This window comes from Suncus etruscus, chromosome 17 (genome assembly GCF_024139225.1).
Source record: "Suncus etruscus isolate mSunEtr1 chromosome 17, mSunEtr1.pri.cur, whole genome shotgun sequence".
Classification (NCBI taxonomy): Eukaryota; Metazoa; Chordata; class Mammalia; order Eulipotyphla; family Soricidae; genus Suncus; species Suncus etruscus.
The window spans coordinates 37,070,708-37,091,361 of NC_064864.1; the positions used below are offsets into that span (position 1 = coordinate 37,070,708).

A 20,654-nucleotide genomic window follows, 5' to 3' on the forward strand; every position below is an offset into this window, starting at 1 on the left:
AGGAGTAACCCCTGAGCACCGCCGGGGTGTGGCCCAAAAACAAAACAAAACAAAACAAAACAAAAATTCTTGGTTCCAGTGACTTGATTCTTTTGTTTCTAGACAAGTTAGTGGGACAATTATTAATATATTTCTTCAAGTATTTTTTCTGCTCTTTTCAATTCTATGTCTATCATATATTAATGCTATTAATGGAGTCCTCAGAAATGTGGACTCCATTAATAGCATTAATACAAGACAGACATAGAATTTTTTTCTTTATCATTTTTTCTCAGTTCTTTGGATTGCATAATTTATTAATCCTTTCAATAACTCACATCTATTGTTCAGATCCTCTAATTAAAGTATTTATTTTAAATCAATAATTTTTGTTTTTGTTTTTGGGCCACACTGGTGATGCTCAGGGGCTACTCTTGGCTTGGGGAACCATATGGGATTCTGGGGATCTAACCCAGGTCTGTCCTGGCTCAGCAGCATGCAAGGCAAACACCCTACCGCTGCGCTATTTCTCTGGTCCCTAAATCAATTTTTGTTCAAGCTTGCATTTCAAGACTGTGTTCTCTCATGAACACATCTTGCTTGCTTGTCTCTATTTCTCTCTTTTTTTTTTTTTTTTTGGGTCACACCCGGCAGCGCTCAGGGGTTACTCCTGGCTCTATGCTCAGAAATCGCCCCTGGCAGGCACAGGGGACCATATGGGATGCCGGGATTCGAACCAACGACCTTCTGCATGAAAGGCAAATGCCTTACCTCCATGCTATCTCTCCGGCCCCTCTATTTCTCTTTATGCTTGTTTTTTTTTTTTTCCATTCTATAGAAGCTGTGGGCCCTCTCACTCAAATTTTTTTTTTTTTGATTGTTTTTTAGCCACATTCAGTAGTTAGTGATCGGGGCTTATATCTGGTTTTGTGCTCAGGAATCATTCCTGACAGGCCTTGGGGGACCATATAGCATCCTGGGGATCAAATTTAGGTTAGGTAGGTGCGAGGCAAGTGCCTAACCTACTGTACTATCTCTCCAGCCCCATTAATTTTTTTTAAATTTTGTCTTGGAGGACACACTTAGTGATGCTTAGGGCTTACTCCTGGTTCTTTGGTCAGGGACCAGTCCTGGTAGAGCTTGGGGAACCATATGGGATGCCTGTGGATCACATATAAAGCAAGCTTCCTACTTACTATACTGTCTCTGCCCCTCGCCTCTGTAAGTTCTCTTTTTTGTTTTTTTGTTTGTTTGTACCTGGCAGTGTCAGGGGTTACTCCTGGCTCTATGCTTAGAAATTGCTCCTGGGGGCCGGGCGGTGGCGCTAGAGGTAAGGTACCTGCCTTGCCTGCGCTAGCCTAGGACGGACCTAGGTTCGATCCCCCAGCGTCCCATATGGTCCCCCAAGCCAGGAGCGACTTCTGAGTGCATAGCCAGGAGTAACCCCTGAGCGTCAAATGGGTGTGGCCCAAAAACCAAAAAAAAAAAAAAAAAAAAAAGAAATTGCTCCTGGCAGGCTCAGGGAACCATATGGGGTGCCAGGATTCGAACTACGGTCCTTCTGTATGCAATGCAAATGCCTTACCTCCATGGTATCTCTCCGGCCCCTCTGTAAGTTCTCTTAAAGACACACATTTTTCTCTTTCCCCCTCACATCTTTCTAAGTAAACTTCATTCAACAAAAACTATTTTGCTTCACTTAAACAGTTTGTTCAAAGTTTATCTTTTGCTTTTCAACTCAAGAATTTCTGCTTTATTTGTTTTTATGATATTTCACATGATTGACTTTTCCATGTACATAGACACTGTGGATTTAGCAGCGACGGTTTTCCTGCTGTCTCTGTAAACCAGTCCCTATTGATGTTATATCCAATTGTTAGACTCCAGTAACTGTTGACTAGTTATTCTTGTTTTTAGCAATATTATGGGGCTTAAGATGTTTTATCTTATCTGATCCAGTCTGTTCCACTTAAGCTTGCTCATTTTTATAGTAGTAGGTTTTTTTTTTTGTTGTTTTGTTTTGTTTTTGGGTCACACCTGGCAGCGTTCAGGGGTTACTCCTGGCTCTATGTCAGAAATCACTCCTGGTAGACTTGGGGGACCATATAGGATGCCGGGATTCGAACCACTGTCCTTCTGTATGCAAAGCAAACGCTTTTCCTCCATGCTATCTCTCTAACCCCAATATAGTAGTAGATTTTTAAAAATTTCTTTTTTAAGACTTACCCAAGGCACTCAGGGGCCAATAGGGTTACATTTATTAGTGCTCTGAGGTCCATGTGGTAATGGGAAATTGAATTCAGGACATTTCAAATTGCTAGGTATGTAGTCTATCTCTTGAGCTATCTTTCCAGCTCTAAGGTTTCATTTCCATCCTTCTCCTCCCTTCTCATTTTTATTAAACACTACAGTTTATAGTACTATTAATGATAGAGTTTCATGCATAGAATGTTCCCAGACTATACCCACTATCACAGTGTTGGCATCCCTCACTAATGTACTTCCACTGTACTGTACATGTTTATTGTTTCTAGGAGGTTTTCTTTTTTATTTGTTTTAACTTTTTTTTTTTTTTTTTTGGTTTTTGGGCCACACCCGGTGACGCTCAGGGGTTACTCCTGGCTATGCGCTCAGAAGTCGCTCCTGGCTTGGGGGACCATATGGGACGCCGGGGGATCGAACCGCGGTCCGTCTCCTAGGCTAGCGCAGGTAAGGCTTACCTTACCTCCAGCGCCACCGCCCGGCCCCTGTTTTAACTTTTTTTTAATGTGGTAGAGTCTAGGGTTTTCTAAATATAGTATTATGTCTCATTTATAGTTTTTACCCACACAAAACCTAACTCAAAAACTTATTCAGTGCCCAAAAGATTTCCAGGAAAGAAAAGTCTATACTTGCTAGTGCTTCAAGTAGAAAGGTATGGCACTAGATATTATCGAAAGATTGCAACTCCTCCTATCCCTGCCCACCCTGAAGCCTATCTACTCCCTAGCTCAGGCAGTTAGCATTCTAGTTACAGAACAAGCTCAGTCAAAAAACTGGAGGGCAGAGGGTCAAATCCAAGGACTAAAGCAAGAGGTATAGGTTGAGGTACTGGGAAGTACAAAATAAGACCTCTACTCATAGCCCTCAGAGCTCAGTAATACAGTGAAGAAGTGTAGAAGCCCAACAAACTTAATGAGTAAAAAAAACAGTTCATAAGATTTATCCAGCACCAACCAACTCTACAACCGCTCAGATGATGAATTCAGAATATTCTTAATAAAGATTTTTAATGAGTTACAAAAAAAATGAACATGCGTTTTCCAGTAAAATACAAAGAAGTATGAGAAAACTGCAGTCAGAAGTAATAGAACTGGAGTGTGGAAGATGAAATAAAAAGATTAATGGAAGGACTCAGTATCAGAGTGACAGAGCCGAAGAGTGAACTAGTAAGCATGAAGATAAGATGCAAGAAACTTGTCAATTAAAAAAATGATAGAAAAATTCTGGAAAGAAATCAGCAACGTATCAGAGGATGATGGGATAAGTTCAAAAGAAATAATATGAGTCATAGTTGCCCCTAAAGGACAGAAAAGGGGAATTGAGAAAGAGCTATTGGTCACTGATACTAGAAGAATTTCTCTGTTTAGAGTATTGCACTCACTTAGAGTTAAGAAGTCAAAGAGTTCCTGCTGAAATAAATACAAATAGAAATACTATAAGACACATTGTAATCAAAATGTCAAAAGTCAAGACAAATAATCCTAAAACAGCAAGATCAAAGAAGTAATTTAGGTACATAGGATCTCCCATAAGATTCTTAGCACCCATTTTAAATAAAATTCTATAAACCAGAAGAGAATGGTATAAATATAGTAAACAAGCTGAATGAAATAAACAGCTCAACAAAACTATCCAATTAGTTATCATTCAGACTTGAAGGGATGATGTAAAACTTCATTGACAAGCAGCAACTAAAGTTAACTGTCTTGAAAGCAACTTCGCAAGAAACATTAAATGGTCTTTAAAAGACCAGACAAACACCAAATGTGTAATTTCTGTGAAATGATGGCAGTAAATTTCTTCATATTAATCTCAGTTCAATCATTTGAACTCACAATCAAGAGGTAGAATGAGTTGGTAAACTGAGGACATCATGAAAGGGAAAAATATTCTGTGTTCATGGTTTGGAAGAATCACTATAGTTGAAATCACTACTCTGCTTAAAGCATTATTCAGATTCAGTGCAATTCCCATCAAAATACCAATGACACAAGCAACTGCAGGAGTAGCAGTTCACCTGCTTGCATGGACCTGGCAAGACTGCCGAGGTGAGGGCACCCTGCCTGCCTTCTCCTGGACCTGATGAGACCAGCACAACTGGTGATCTGTTTTTGTCATGCAAGCAGCTGCAAGATGAGTATGCCTTGCCCACTTACACAGATCTAACAAGACCAGTGCAACAAGAAGAGCATGGCTGCTCTACTCTGTGGCCACACATTCCTCTTAGTCTGTGAAACCTAGCCAGCATGTAAACACCACACTGCAAAGGTCACAGTGAAGAAACAATGTTAAAACCCCACCATGCTTAGAAATGAAGATGGTAGTTTGAAGACCCAACAAATACTGGCCATTTATTAAAGTCCTCTTTAATAAGGACTTTATAAGGAAATGTGGAGGATGTTCAAAGAATTCAAAGAAACCATGGAATGAACTGAACGAACCACAAATAAAACTCAAGAGGACATGAAAGTGGAAATGAGAAAACTTCAAACTGAAATAGCTAGTTTGAAAAACTTGGTAGGTAAAGTGAAAAACATTGGAAGACATCACCAGCAGAGTAATAGCTGCTGAGGACAGAATTAATGAGCTGGAAGATGAGCTGCTGAAGACCATATAAAATATAAAATCCATGTGTTGGGTGAGGTCAACCCAGGCACTGTGTTTCTAACCCTTTGTCTGGCAGGTCTGAAGATGCAATATAACGGTGGAGAAATAATTTACAAGCAGTCAAAGTTTCATCAGAGTCAGCTGATTTCTCAGGTGTGAGCGTGTCTGATCATCCAGGTGGGATTAACATCTCCAAAGAAAGTTTAGGTAAAAGGGCATTGGATCAAGGTTACAAGCTTCATTCAACAAGAGGTTGGAAAGGCCTTAAATGAAAAGGAAATTGAAAAAGTCCTCAAAGCAAGTGAGCAGATGACACTAGAACTCCAGGATAAATTCACTAGAAACAACATGAAAATGATTGGAGTCCCGGTAACCCAGGAAAAAAAACCCCAATGAAGACTCAACAGTCAAGGACATCATTTCTGATAAATTCCTAGAGCTAAAGAGTACATGCAGTCACATTCTGTATGCCTGAAGAGTACCAGCTAAAAGAGGCCCTAAGAAAAGCACCCCAAGACACAATCTTTGAAACCACAGATATATTTAGAATACTGAAGGTAGAAATTCAAAAAGGGACATATAAAGAAACATCTTTAAGATTTACAACATATTCATCACAATCAACCCTCGAGGCTAAAGGCAAAATTCAAAAAAAAAAAAAATAGTGACAAAATTCAGTGAAATGAATGCTTTGCCAATAGTACTTTTCCAGCCAGACTTTCATTCAGGTTTAAAGGAAGGATAGACAGCTTCATAGATAAACAGCAGCTCAGAATCTTTACAGACTCAGAACCAACCTTGGAAGGGTCTATTTTAAGGGAAGGCAGAACCAATAAACCAACCCCCTACCAAGAAATAACACTAATTTCCATAACAATCATATCTCTCAAAGTCAATAAACTAAATGCCCTTGTTTAGAGCCACAGAGTGGCAAAAAGGATCAGAAAATTGAATTCAACATTTTTCTACCTGAAAGAAACATATCTAAGTAGAGCAAACATAGACTCAAAATTAAGTGTTGAAGAACAATCATTCACGCAAAAAACTTTTAAAAGGCTGAGGTGGATATACTAATATCAGAACAACACAGACTTTAGACTTAAAAAATTTATGAGAGTGATACAGACATTTCTTAATAATCAAGGGATATGTATACCGTGAAGAAATCATACTCCTAAACATATATGCATGCAATGAGGGGCTAGAAAATACTTAACACAATTGCTGATAGATTTGAAGAAAGCATCAGTAGCAACACAATAATAGTGGGAGACTTCACACTGCCCTATCAACCATGGATAGGTCAGCCAGACTAGACTTTAACAAGGATATCCTGGCTTTGAAAGAAGAAATGGAAGAGTGGCTTAGTAGATAAGATATATAGGACTCGTGATTCCCTTTAACAACTGGATAGGCATTCTTCTCTAATGCTCATAAGACATTCTCCAAGATAGACCACATATTGGGTCATAAAGCACACTTCCATAAAATCAAGAGGATAGAAATTATTCCTACTATTTTCTCAGACCATGATGCACTAAAAATAGTGAATTATAAATGTAGAGAAGTAACTTTTAACACCTGGAAATTAAACAGCTCACTACTAAACAATCAGTAGGTCAGAGACAACATCAAAGAGGAAATAAGATTCCTGGAAACAAATGAAAATGAAGACACGATTATCAGAATTGTGGGGCACAGCAAAAGCGGTATTGAGGAAAGTTTCTAGCTTTACAAGCATTCATCAGAATGGAAGAAAGGGCCTACATGATAATTTAATGGCACAGCTTAAGGAATTTGAAAATGACCAATACATTCAGCCAAAAGCAAGCAGGAGGAAGGAAAATATATAACATAGCAGAAATTAATTAACTTATTCTTTGTAAAAACAAGATCGATAAACCATTGGCAAGACTCACAAAGAGAGAGAGAAGCTTAATAAAGAGAATCATAAATGAAAGGGGGATGTCACCTCTGATACTATAGAAATTCAAAGTGTAATCATATTTTTAATAATATATTTAAACACCATGATTACAAACATGATTGTAGGGTTTCAGTCATAAAGAGAATACGCCCCTTCACCAGTGCAATCTTCCCATCACCAATGCTCTATCTCCCTCCCACCTTGCCTGTATTCAAGACGGGCTTTCTATATCCCTCACTCACTGACATTGTTATGATAATTCTCAGCATAGTTATTTCTCTAACCTCACCACTCTTTGTGGTGAGCTTCATGTCTTGATCCAGCTCTTCCGGCTCTCGTCTCTGGAAATTATTTCAATGTCTTTTATTTTTCTTAAAACCCATAGATGAGTGAGACTATTCTGTGTTCTTCCTTTGACTTATTTCACTCAGCATAATAGATTCCATGTACATCCATGTATAGGAAAATTTCATGACTTTATCTCTCCTGATGGCTGCATAATATTCCATTTTGTATATGTACCACAGTTTCTTTTTTTTTTTTTCTTTTTTTGGTTTTTGGGCCACACCCGGCGTTGCTCAGGGGTTACTCCTGGCTGTCTGCTCAGAAATAGCTCCTGGCAGGCACGGGGGACCATATGGGACACCGGGATTTGAACCAACCACCTTTGGTCCTGGATTGCTGCTTGCAAGGCAAACACCGCTGTGCTATCTCCCCGGGCCCATACCACAGTTTCTTTAGCCATTCATCTGTTGAAGGGCATCTTGGTTGTTTCCAGAGTCTGACTATTGTAAATAGCCAATGAATATAGGTGTAAGGAAGGGATTTTTATATTACGATTTTGACTTCCTATTTATCTTTTAAGCAGTAGTCGTTAAAATAACATGTTATTGGAATAAAGACAGACCCTCAGATCAGTGGAATGACTTGAATATTCAGAGATAGACCTACAGATTTATGATCAATTAATTTTGGATAAAAGAGCAAGATATACAAAGTGGAGCAAGAAAAGCCTCTTCAACAAGTATTGCTAGGAATACTGGTCAATTGCCTGCCAAAAAGTCAACTCACACTTCTCTTTAACACAGTGCTCAAAGGTCAAATCAAAATGGATCAAAGACTTCGATATCAATTCTGAAACCCTAAGCTACATAGAGGAAGAAGTAGGCAGAACACTCTCTTGATATTGATGCTACAGACATCTTCAAGGAAGAAACACCACTGATCAAGCAATTGGAAGCAAAGATAAACATATGGGACTACATTAAACTGAGAAGCTTCTGCATTTAAACAAACAGTGACTAGGCTACCTACGGAATGGAAGAAACTATTCCCCCAATACTTATTAATGGAATTCTATGTAGCTGTTATGAAAAATTAAATAATGAAATTTAATCATAAATGGATGGATATGGAGACTTTTGTTGAGTGAAATGAGTCAGAGAGAGAGGGATAGAAATAGAATAATCTCACTCATTTGTGGGGTATAAGAAAATGATAGTGTAGTAATAATATTTACAGACAATAGCTTTGAGAGAGAGGAGAGGGAGAGGAGAGAGAGTGCAGAGGGGAGAGAGAAAAGAGAGGAGAGAGTAGAGAAGAGAAAGGAGAGAGAGGAAAGAAAGAGAGAAAGGAGAGAGATTTGTGTAGGGGTGGGTGGTAGGAGTGAAGTGGTAGGAGTGAGGTAAGGAGAGAGGGTGTGGTGGGTTAGCAATGCTGGATTGCCTGCCTTTTTTTTTTTAACCTTTAATTGAAACCTTGTAGCCAAGAGAGGAAGTTCTGCTTTTTAGCCCCACCCACACAAAGGAAGCTTTTATCCTGTTGAGGTGAGGGGTGGGGTGCAAAGAGGAAGTGTATTGGGCTATGGGCCACAAACTTCTTTTTTTCTCTCTAAATTTAGATTTTCTTTTCGACAACATTCTTTATTTAAAATCATATACTTTTACAATTTGTTTTTTAGGTTTCAGGTATACATCATTGTTAGGTGCTTTGTGTTATATTTTCATGAGTACATTTTTTTTTCCATTGGTATATGCCCTAAAGTCCTAAGATACTTAAAGATTTTGTTTATTCTTTTTGGTCACACCCAGCAGCGCTCAGGGGTTACTCCTGGCTTTACGCTCAGAAATCACTCCTGGCAGGCTCAGGGGATTCGAACCATGGACCTTCTGCATGCCAGGCAAATGCCTTACTTCCATGCTATCTCTTTGGCCCCTAAGATTTTTTTTTTTTTTTTTTTTTTGAGGAGGAACCCTACTAGGGAGGTTCAGGGTCTCCTAGCTGTGCTTCTCAGTCAACAGGCCGTCAGTTCAGCACAAGGATCTGAGGATGTGTTGCAGCTCAGAGTTTGTACCTGAGATATATCCAGATTATCTCTTTAGTGCAGAGGGCCTTCATGGCCACACCTGACAGTTTTCAGCAGTGGTTTGAGTACCACAGGATGCTGGAAGTTGATGCCTGGATTCTGTACTGTCTCCCACTCTCAGCTGTTTTTTTTTTTAAATGCCCCCTCCAACTTATGTTTGTATCACTGAGAAGCTTTCATGACTTCTGGAAGCTTCTTTTAAAGTTTTTTAGAGGTAACTTTCATAAATTCCCAAATAAATCTTTTTATAGGTAATCTTTTAGTACATTTGTGGTGATGTACAACCATCTCCTCTATTAAATTATAAAACGTTTTTTTTTTGTCAGTACTAAAGGAAAGCTTATTTCCACTAAGCAGTCACTTATTATTCATCCTTTTTGCCCCAGCCTTTGGCATTACTGCTCTTTTTCTTGTCTATAATTTATCTCCTGATATTGCAAGCCTCAAAGAAAAACAAGACTGTGTAGATGACTAAGCTAATATGGCTAATTTATTACTGTAGCTAATAGTATCAGAATGGATGAGAATTTAATGTTATCAGTTTTTTTTTTTTTTTTTTTGGTTTTTGGGGTCACACCCAGCTGCACTCAGGGGTTACTTCTGGCTCTATGCTCAGAAATCGCTCCTGGCAGACTCAGGGGACCATATGGAATGCTGGGATTTGAACCACCGACCTGCATGCAAGGCAAACACCTTACCTCCATGCTATCTCTCCGACCCCTAATGTTACCAGTTTTAGCATATGACTATTCAAAAATTCTGATAAGCGAAAACATTACTGATGCTACTAGGGACTTCCCATAAATTGACAAAAACATAGGGACTTTCCATAAAGAATACAATCTTATTTTTAATTTTAATTTAGTACAGTCTTATTTTTAATTTTTATTTATTTATTTTTTGGGGGCCTACTTTTGGATGTGCTCAGGACATACTCTTTATACTCAGGCATCATTCCTAACTGTGCTCTTGGAACTATTGGAGATTCAGGAGATTAAACCGGGATGGGTTGGCTATGTGCAAGGCAAGCAAGTACCTTCAAGTACCTTACTCACTCTGCCGCAAGAGTACAAATTTTGAGATATTTTATTTTATACTTTTTTTTTGGCTTTTGGGCCACACTTGGCGTGCTCAGGGGCTACTCTTGGTTCTGCACTCAGAAATCACTCTTGGTAAGCTTGGGACCATATGGGATGCCAGGAATGTTCCGGAACCTGAGTCGGCCTCCTGCACAGCAAACATCAAACCTGCTGTGTCATCACTCTGGCCCCTTTATAGCAATTTTTACTGTTTCAAATTTAACCTACAGAGACTGAGCTTCTCTTAAAATTTTGGCAACTCTCCATTTTTTTTTTAATACTAACAGTAGTAAATTGTATTCAGAGGTTGAGAATCTTTGCCAATTTATTTAACACAGGGTCACTGTAGAAATTATACTTTATGATATTTCAGTTTCTTTGTGTGTGTGTGTTTGTTTCTGGGCCACACTCAGTTTTGCTCAGAGCATATTCCTCTATCTCTACTCAGGAATCCTGGTTATTCCTTAGAGACCATATGGAATGCTGAGGGCTGAACCCAGGTTGGTTCTGTGCAGGGCAAATGCCCTATACTCTCCACTGCCTCTTTAGCCCTAATTTATGATATGTCACAAGCTTGTAGCATAGAGGAACATGCCTTTTAATTGACTACTGAAGAAATAATATACCCCAAATAAATGATATTGTAATCTCTTGTTTTAGGCAAAGTTAAGATGAAAAACTTAAATCCAAGTTTAGTGAAGATATTCATTTTATAGGAGTGGAAAGTTGATTTGCTGCTGACCTGCACATTCAGAGGCCCTTTTGCTGGAACATCATGCTAGGGGAGTGAAGACATATGATTTGGCAGACAAGACGATTTTCATGGGACTGCTACCCTTTTTTTTTTTTTTTTTTAAATTCATATGGGGAAATGCATTCAGCAGAACTCAGGGCTTACTCTTGGCTCTGTGCTAAAAAATACTCAGGAGACATCTGTAGTGCTGGAGATCAAACTAGGGCTGGTTGCATGTAAGGAAAGTGCCTTCTCTGCTGTACTACTATATAGCTGACTTCTTGTTTAATAATAAATAAAAAATTATTTTATTGAAACTACTGTGATTTACAAAGTCCTTTGTAGTTGGATTTCAGATATACAATGAATCAGGGCCAATCTCACCGCCACCAGTCTCGACCTCCCTCCACCAGTGTTTCCAAAGTGCATCCTTTTGCCCCCTGGCCTGCCAGGAAAACAGGTCCATTTTAAGTTTAGAATGTTACAGTTTGGGTGTCTTGATTCTATTGTTGTTTCTATTGTTGTTGACTTTGGCTTGAATATTTAGTTCTGTACATTTTTTTTTTTTTGGCTTTTGAGCCACACCCGTTTGATGCTCAGGGGTTACTCCTGGCTATGCGCTCAGAAATCGCCCCTGGCTTGGGGTGACCATATGGGACGCCGAGGGATTGAACCGCGGTCCGTCCTACGCTAGCGCTTGCAAGGCAGACACCTTACCTCTAGCGCCACCTTCCCGGCCCCAGTTCTGTACATTTTTATTTCCACCAATGCACCTGAGACCACTTGGTCCCTGGCACCCATCCTTTCTTTCTTCCCCCTTCTTAATTTTGTAGAAAAACGCAGAAATGGGGCCGGGTGGTGGCGCTAAAGGTAAGGTGCCTGCCTTGCCTGCGCTAGCCTTGGATGGACCGCGGTTCGATCCCCCGGTGTCCCATATGGTCCCCCAAGCCAGGAGCAACTTCTGAGCACATAGCCAGGAGTAACCCCTGAGCGTTACCGGGTGTGGCCCAAAAACCAAAAACCAAAACCAAAACAAAACAAAAAAAACACGCAGAAATGCCCCTATCTAAGAGATAAAAAAAATGGAGTAACAGTTATATACGTGCAGCAGAAGTTTGGGAAAATAGCAAGAAAAAACTTTTGGCCTAAAAACAAGGTGTCCCTACCCATGAAGCATCCTGCCATAAGACCTGTAAAATAAAATCCACACGTTGTGAGATCATCCCAAGGCATTTATAACAACCACACAGGTGTCTAAAGAAGGAGGGTAATCGCTTCTCGGCCTTTTGGCTAAGATCAAGTGTAGTATCTGTTCTTATCAGTTTAATATCTGATACGTCGTCTATCCGACGACAATATATTAAATGGATTTTTGGCACTAGGAACTGGAATAGGAGCTTGCTCCGTCCATTCCACGCATCGACCTGGTATTGCAGTACCTCCAGGAACGGTGCAAAAAAAAAAAAAAAAAAAAAAAAAAAGAAGGAGGGTAGCCGTGAAGGATTAATAATACAAGCCAGTCAGGAAAGAATAATGGCATACATGGCTTTTCACCTTGTACTATCTGCCTGACCCACTAGCCAGCACTGCTCTTTCTTTATTAAATCAGTATCCATACACCAACAGAGGGAGGTTGAGTAATCCACGTAGGCTTTATGTGTCAAAAGATTTAGGGAAAGACGAAGCTGGGGGACTGCCTTTGTTTTGGGTTAATAGCTGAGTGTCATCTTACAATTCCACCCTTTCTGTTTAAAACAAAAAAAATGGGTGTCATCTTACAGAGATCAATTATAGTCTCCAGGCATACTAAGTTGTCTAACCCCAAAGTCTTTCTTCATGGTCCCAGTTAAAGTTCTCCTCAGTCATGGTTGTTGTTTAGTAATCAGAGACTTTGGTTCTTTGCACAGATTATATGTCTAAGTCAGTGAGTCATGAAGCATCTTCTGGTTTCACCTTTTTTTTTTTTTTTTTGGTTTTTCGGGCCACACCCGTTTGATGCTCAGGGGTTACTCCTGGCTAAGCGCTCAGAAATTGCCCCTGGCTTGGGGGACCATATGGGACGCCAGGGGATCGAACCGTGGTCCTTCCTTGGCTAGCGCTTGCAAGGCAGACACCTTACCTCTAGCGCCACCTCGCCGGCCCCTTCTGGTTTCATCTTACCGTTAGGTGGCGAGGCAGGGACATCCATCCTGAAAGCAAGTTGTTGCTTTTTCTAAGTCATCAGGGTGTCAAATGAACCCACTTTAGTGCAAGTAGGTGCCAGGGCAGCATTCAAACTTTTCCTTAGTAGAAGTTCAATTCCTGGTGCTGGTGCAGAAAACCACGCCAGTTCCAAAGGTGGGACCCAAGGTTTGGAAGTTAACAACCGATAGCCAATCAACTGAAGCCTAAGTCAAGTCATTCTGACAAATTTCAGGGTGAAAATCCCCCCCTGCAATAAAAAATTTAGGAGTTCCTTTCAGTATTAGTTAAGAACTTTTTTCTAAATGTAATATTTCTCCATTTTAATGCACTTATGCAAAAAGAAACAATGCCACAATGGTGCATACGGGGGTAAAAATCACAAGCTAAACAATTCCTATAGCCTGGTTCTAACATGAACTCAGAACCCAAGAGAACCTTATCTACTAGAATTTCCTATTAAACACATCCAAAAAGGGGTTGGGAAAACTACATCTACATAAGGAATCATGCAATAAGAATTATACCTATTAAGAAAAAACACCTAAAGAAATATGCAAAGGAAATGTATATATATATATCCCCTTTCAGTCTTTTGAAATAGTCTAGGGTGGGGATAAAATCCAGAACACAGCTTCAGCCTGTGATGTGATCTTGTGGGGTCTGAAAATCGGCTCTCAGCAGTTACATATCAGGAAATTTCCTAGAGCTGAGGGTCTCTATAAAGAGCCAAATCTAGTAGTGAGAAACAATCGACAGCAAAGGGAGGTGGGAGAAAAGGGGCCACTGAGAGCAAATCATCATCAGCGGTGGCAACATCTTCCCAGTCTGAGGCAAGGAGGGCTATGTGGCTGTCCTTTTGTTTTTGGGAGCCAGCTGGCAGTAGTTTGGCAATGGGAGGAACCTTCCGGTTCCGGAGGAGCTAAGAATAGAGGGTAAAAAAGGTTAAGTAGGGAGAAATAACAAATCAGGTGAAAAGTGAAAGGTTGGAAAAAGATTTGTAAAATGGTAAGCAGGAGAGAGGGAAATGGAAGGGCTATATATAATGGGGAAAGCTATATATAACATAGACAGGCGGACATTAGACAGACATATATGTGTCTACCATGCACACACACAATCATAGACAGACAATGAAGATTGATCCATAGGTTGCAGTTGAAAAACTGACCCAGCAGAATGGGTCAGAGATTTAAAAATATAAAGCCATCAGGTCAGATGGAAAGGTTTTCCAATTCCTAGGCAAATCATTATTGGTGAGAGTAAACTTTGCTTACCAGAAAAAAGTCTTCCTGAGTTAGATTGTGCATAGAGCATTCTTAAAACAATCATAATTTTCAAGTCCAGAATGTGAAGCATATGGTATTGAACACTGTAAAAGGAGTCTACACCATGAAGTATCTTCTAATGGGTTTTGGTCATCCAGGTTCCTTTCCTGAAAGCAAACTAAAAACATGAGCATTTGATATAATAATAACTTAGCTTGAACTGAAAATAAATGGTAAAGCGGGGCCGGGCGGTGGCGCTAAAGGTAAGGTGCCTGCCTTGCTTGCGCTAGCCTTGGACGGACTGTGGTTCGATCCCCCGGTGTCTCATATGGTCCCCCAAGCCAGGAGCAACTTCTGAGCGCATAGCCAGGAGTAACCCCTGAGCGTTACTGGGTGTGGCCCAAAAAAACAAACAAAAAAAAATGGTAAAGCATACTCAATGAATGAGCACTGTAGCAAGATTCTGTGGCATGCAATTGCCTATTCAATCATATCTGTGGACATAAAAATATCACATTAGCAGACATAAGTAAATGGAAAATGAATAGTTTAGAATATTTGTCAAGACATTATTATAATGAGCACAATATTTAGAGTCTAATATAGAACAGTAATGTGAAACTAGGGTGACCAACTCATATCTCCAAGAACCACTGTGAACAAAAAGATTAAAGAGCTGTTATAGACATATTTTAAAATTAAAACACTAGAACATTCTAATAGTGAACACTGTAGTGGGAGGCCATGACTTCCAAGCATATTCTATACCTGTTTCTGTGGGTAAAAGCAGTAGAACATTATTATAGACCTCTATAAAAAGAGCAGTTAATCGAATACTTGTTCAATCTAAACAGTTGTATCCCTTGTTGCAGGTCACTGAAGTATAAAAGAGAATATAAGCTTTTGTGTTTCTCCTCTTCCACTGTTTCTTTCCTTCTCCTCACTATACTTTGGAGCCAATGGTGTTCAAGACAACTACCATTGAGAAAATTTCTGTAGCACAAGCTTTCTGTTGGCATCTAGACATGACTTCAATATAAGCAATTCATAAGAAAATTATGAATATAAGCAATTTATATAAGCAAATATAAGCAAATTCATCCTTGGATCAGAATTAGTGGATTTGCAATATACAATACCACCACATCAAACTTAATTATTTCTGACTTCCCTTTTTGTATGTTGGGAGAATAAATATCCTTTCAGGATTCTTCAAGGAATTCTGAAAGACAACATTTAGGTGTAAAAGATACCTGAGGGGTTGGGCTGATAGTTCAGCAAAGGGCTAGAGTATATGCTTTTTATTTTGTCTTGTTTGAGGCCACAATTGGTTGTACTTGGGAGGCCATATTGTGCTCGGGATCAAACAGGAGCCTTCTGTAGGCAAATAGTGCCTTGTATGCAGTCTGTTGAGTTCCAGGCATTCATGCTTTACATATTGAAAGCTTCATTTCAGTCCCTGGAATTATATTGTATTCTGAGTCCTGCATCAAGAGTAGCTCCTGAGCATCAATTAGTATTTTTTAAACTCTTTTCCCCAAAACAAGAAATCATGAACTTTCTGTTTTCTATTTTAGTGTCCAGATTTGGAAAGCAAAATATCAAAACAGTCATGCAAATCAGTTCACTGAAGAAGTAATACTTGATTTTCTGTTTAATCAAAGTAGAAATGGAACCCAAAAAATTTAACAAGGAAATTATTTTGGCCTAGGGCAATGGTACAGTGGATATGGCACTTGCTTTACACATGGCAGATCTGGGTTCAATCTCCAGTATCTCATATGGTCCCCTGGGGTAATTGTTCAGCACAGAGCCCTACTAAGCCCTGAGTACTGCAGGGTGTGGCCCCAAAGCCCAAACCCAAAACAAAACAGAAGAAGAATTCAGCTTTATAAATGAGAGAAAACTTTTTGTTTTATTGATTAATAAGAATATAAGAATGGGGGCCCGGAGAGATAGCACAGCAGCGTTTGCCTTGCAGGCAGCAGATCCAGGACCAAAGGTGGTTGGTTCGAATCCCAGTGCCCCGTGCCTGCCAGGAGCTATTTCTGAGCAGACAGCCAGGAGTAACCCCTGAGCAACAATGGGTGTGGCCCAAAAACCAAAAAAAAAAAAAAAAAAAAAAAAAGAATATAAGAATGTTTGGGCCCTGAGAGATAGCACAGCGGTGTTTGCCTTGCAAGCAGCTGATCCAGAACCTAAGGTGGTTGGTTCCATATGGTCCCCTGTGCCTGCCACGAGCTTTTTCTGAGCAGACAGCCAGGAGTAACCCCTGAGCACCGCTGGGTGTGGCCCAAAAACAAAATAAAACAAAACAAGAATATAATAATGTTTACAGAAAGCACAGAAAAGTACTCTGACAAAACAATAATCTTAACACAGAAATAACACAGAAGTAAAGGATAACCTTTCACATTATAGGCCAGTCATTAACCAGTTAAACAAGGAAGCAAGGCCAATAAAACTGAGCAATGTTAAATTTTAAACATACTTTATAGCTTATTTTCAAACTCAGGTTTTACAGGCAAAGGCGAAAGCAATTCATTTTCCACACTTCGTTAGTCATTGAGCCCTTTCCTGTGCTGAAGCTATGTATTTTAGAGTACTTTTACGTGAGGATTATTTGATCAAAGTCAAAACTTTCCCAGTAATGGAATATACTTACACATAGCATGAACTCAGCATTCCTGTTTTGAAACGAACCAATTAATAAATATTAATCAACATTTGTTGTTATTCAGTTCTAATTTTGTACATAGGACTACTATTGAATGTGTAAATTTTTGTTACTTAATAGTCTACTGTACACAATTAACATTTGGTTTGCTCTATTGTAAATAACAAAATAGGTTTAAAAATAAAGAAAAGGTATTACATAGTTGAAAAAATTTCCGTTTTTATTTTTAGTGCAATAAAATTTATAGTTATAATCTACTTACAAGAAAAATTAGTGAAGTTCTCAGTATAGAGTTCTCTTTCACAAGAGAACAAAACATTGTGAAAGCTATTGCTTAAGGACAAAAATTACATTTCTTTCTCTTGAAAAAAAAAAAAAAGCACACACACAGTTGTATTTTCCTGCCACTGTTGATCTTTATATAATCTTTAGTTGTTGTTTTGGATCACATCCAACTGTTGTCAGGTGCTGTTCCTGAGAACAGTTCCTGAGAACTCTGGCAGTGCATAGGGGACTATTTGTGGTGCTGGGGATCTAACCAGAGCCACTACCACGGAAGACTCATGCAAGGCAAGCTCCTTAATTCCTGTACTATTTTGCTTGCCCTTCGACCCATATAACCTAAACCACTGTAGTTTTTCAGGATTCTTATTTATTTATTTATTTATTTATTTATTTATTTATTTATTTATTTATTTATTTATTAACTAGGGGCATACCCTTCAGAGCTGAGGCTAACAGTGCCATGCAATGCCATATAAAGCCAGGGTTTGACTCAAAGTCTCCCACATTCAAGCCAGGTACTCTTCTACTTGTCTTCCTGGCTCAGTGATTCTGACTTTTACCCAAAGTAGCAAATTTACATTTCACAATTAACACTGTAGTGGCTTATTGATAATTCTCTTGTGTACAGAAGATGATTTAATATTAGACCAACAAAGTTCTTGAACACATAGCATACCACTCACTTCTTACACAAACAGAATCTCCCATCCCTTTTATACCTTCTTTGACCGCACAAATAGAACACTGTCATTAATATGTGTCCCCAAACTATAATTTATCTATAGTATTCAAAAAAATGAGAAGCAAAGAATATAATCTCAGATTCTTCTGTAGTTAACAGTTAACTAGAAGGTGGAGAGATGATTGTACAAAGGGTAAGGCCCTTGCCTTGCTTTAGGCTGATGTGGGTTAAATGCCCGGCAGCCTAGATGAGCCCCCTTAGCACCTCCAGGAGTGATACCTGAGTGCAGAGTCAGAAATAAGACCTGAGCACCATCAAGTCTAGCCCCAAAGCAAACAAAAATTTTGATAATAAAATATTACATATTTATTTAATATCAAGGTTTTCTGTTACTTAAATGACTAGAGATGTGGCTCAGTGATCTGCACATGTGGAGTATTACATTTTTTATAAGTATTACATTTTTATAAGTACTTTAGGAAAAAAGCAAGCTATTCAGAACAGAAGATAATGTAAGAGATTTAAAAATTTAAACATTTAGGGCTTTTTAGAAGCTGGCTTAAACAGGGGTAACTGGGTTCCACTTAGCAGTGCTTAGGGCAAACTCTTGGCTCTATTTCGGGTTCACTGCTGGTGGTTTTCATGGTTATATGGTGCCAGATATTGAACTAGAGTTGGTCACATGCAAGGGCCTATATTATCTTTATTGTTTGTTTTGTTTTGTTTTGTTTTGTTTTTGGACCATACCTCCTTGTGCTCAGGACTTTTAGCACTGCACTTAGAGTTCATTCCTTGTATGAGCTGGGGAACATTTGTAGTACCAAAGAATGAAATTGGGTCTGCCTTGTACAAGATAAGCACCCTGTGTGTAATACTAGCCTTATACTCTCCTTTGTCCTCTAAATTTTTAATTGTTTATTACACAGAGGCAAAAAGCCTTTCTGAGTGCTAGAGATAGTACAGGATTTAAGGCACTTATCTTGCATGAGGCCAATCTCAGTTCAATCCCTGGCACTGCAAATGGTTTCCTGAGTCCTACCAGGAGTGATTCCTAAGTACAGAGGTCTGGTTGTGACCCCCTAACAAAAACAAAAACCAGTTACATAAAACAGTATCTAGAGCTTTGTACCCTTTATAACCTTGTTCTATAATCTTATCTACAAGAGTGGAAAGGAATAGTAGAGATAAGGATATACAAATCAGACATCTCTGATCTAATCTTAAAGGTATTAGAGGTCCTTTTTGCATTTTGGAGATGGACATACAATATTTTTCCCTTTGATTCATTAATGTGGTTGAATTTATTAATACATCTTCTTTTGAATATTTTTCTTTGCACCGTTCCTGGAGGTACTGCAATACCAGGTCGATGCGTGGAATGTACGGAGCAAGCTCCTATTCCAGTTCCTAGTGCCAAAAATCCATTTAATATATTGTCGTCGGATAGACGATGTATCAGATATTAAACTGATAAGAACAGATACTATACTTGATCTTAGCCAAAAGACTGAGAAGCTTCATTCTTTTGAATATTTTTGTCTTTGTAGATAATCTCTTCTTGGTTAGGATAAATTATTCTAGTAGACTTTTGGGTTTTCTTTGTAGTATGGCTTATAAGGTTTAGTATTCAAAAGTGAAAAGTCTGTAGTTTTCCTTTTTTGGTAGTTTTTATTTATCAAGTCTTTGAACCAATGTTATACACATTTTATTAAGTAAACAGTTTTGTTTTTGTTTTTCTATATTTTGTATAGTATAATTAAATATAGATATGATTAAATAAAGATATTCTTTTTTTTTTTTTTTTTTTTTTTTGTTTTTTGGGCCACACCCGTTTGACGCTCAGGGGTTACTCCTGGCTATGTGCTCAGAAATCGCCCCTGGCTTGGGGGGACCATATGGGACGCCGGGGGATCGAACCGCGGTCCGTTCCTTGGCTAGCGCTTGTAAGGCAGACACCTTAGCTCTAGCGCCACCTTCCCAGCCCCAAGATATTCTTTATTTAACTTTTGGGCCATACCTGATGGGGCACAGGAATTACCTTTTTTTTTTTTTTTTTTTGGGGGGGGGGGCCACACCCAGCGATGCTCAGGGGTTACTCCTGGCTGTCTGCTCAGAAATAGCTCCTGGCAGGCACAGGGGACCATATAGGACACCGGGATTCGAACCAACCACCTTAGGTCCTGGATCGGCTGCTTGCAAGGCAAACGCCGCTGTGCTATCTCTCCGGGCCCAGGGATTACTTTTGACTCTGCACTCAGGAATGGTGTGCTCTGAGGCCATATGGGATGCCAAAGTACAAACCTGGGCTGGCTTCCTGCAAGGCAAGCATCCTAACTGCTGTACTATCTCTCTGGCCCCAGCGATCTTTGATCTTTAAAGGTTTGTTGGAATTACTCTGTTAGTGCGATTGGATCTTGTATTTATTTAGGAGAGAGACATTTTTGTTTTGAGGCTACAACTGGTGGTTCTAGGGGTTATTCTGGTTCTGAACTCAAGAACTACTCCTGAAGGTGCTGGAGGATCACATGAGTGCTGGAGGTCAACCTTGTGCAACACCAGTACAAGTACTATTGCTCCCACTTTAGGAGAGTCTTTTAATTTCTTCATTT

At 39.3% G+C, this 20,654-nt stretch overlaps 1 protein-coding gene and 2 non-coding genes across 3 annotated transcripts in view; 2 read left to right on the forward strand and 1 right to left on the reverse strand.

The window, feature by feature from the left end:
* EXOC6 (exocyst complex component 6) overlaps window positions 1-20,654 on the forward strand; it is a 165,161-nt gene that overhangs the window by 11,027 nt on the left and 133,480 nt on the right. The gene's annotated exons all lie outside the window — the stretch shown is intronic.
* Window positions 12,223-12,413, forward strand: LOC125995169 (U2 spliceosomal RNA). The gene has a single exon (XR_007490751.1). It is a non-coding gene; the product is annotated as a U2 spliceosomal RNA (small nuclear RNA).
* Window positions 19,374-19,564, reverse strand: LOC125995178 (U2 spliceosomal RNA). The gene has a single exon (XR_007490761.1). It is a non-coding gene; the product is annotated as a U2 spliceosomal RNA (small nuclear RNA).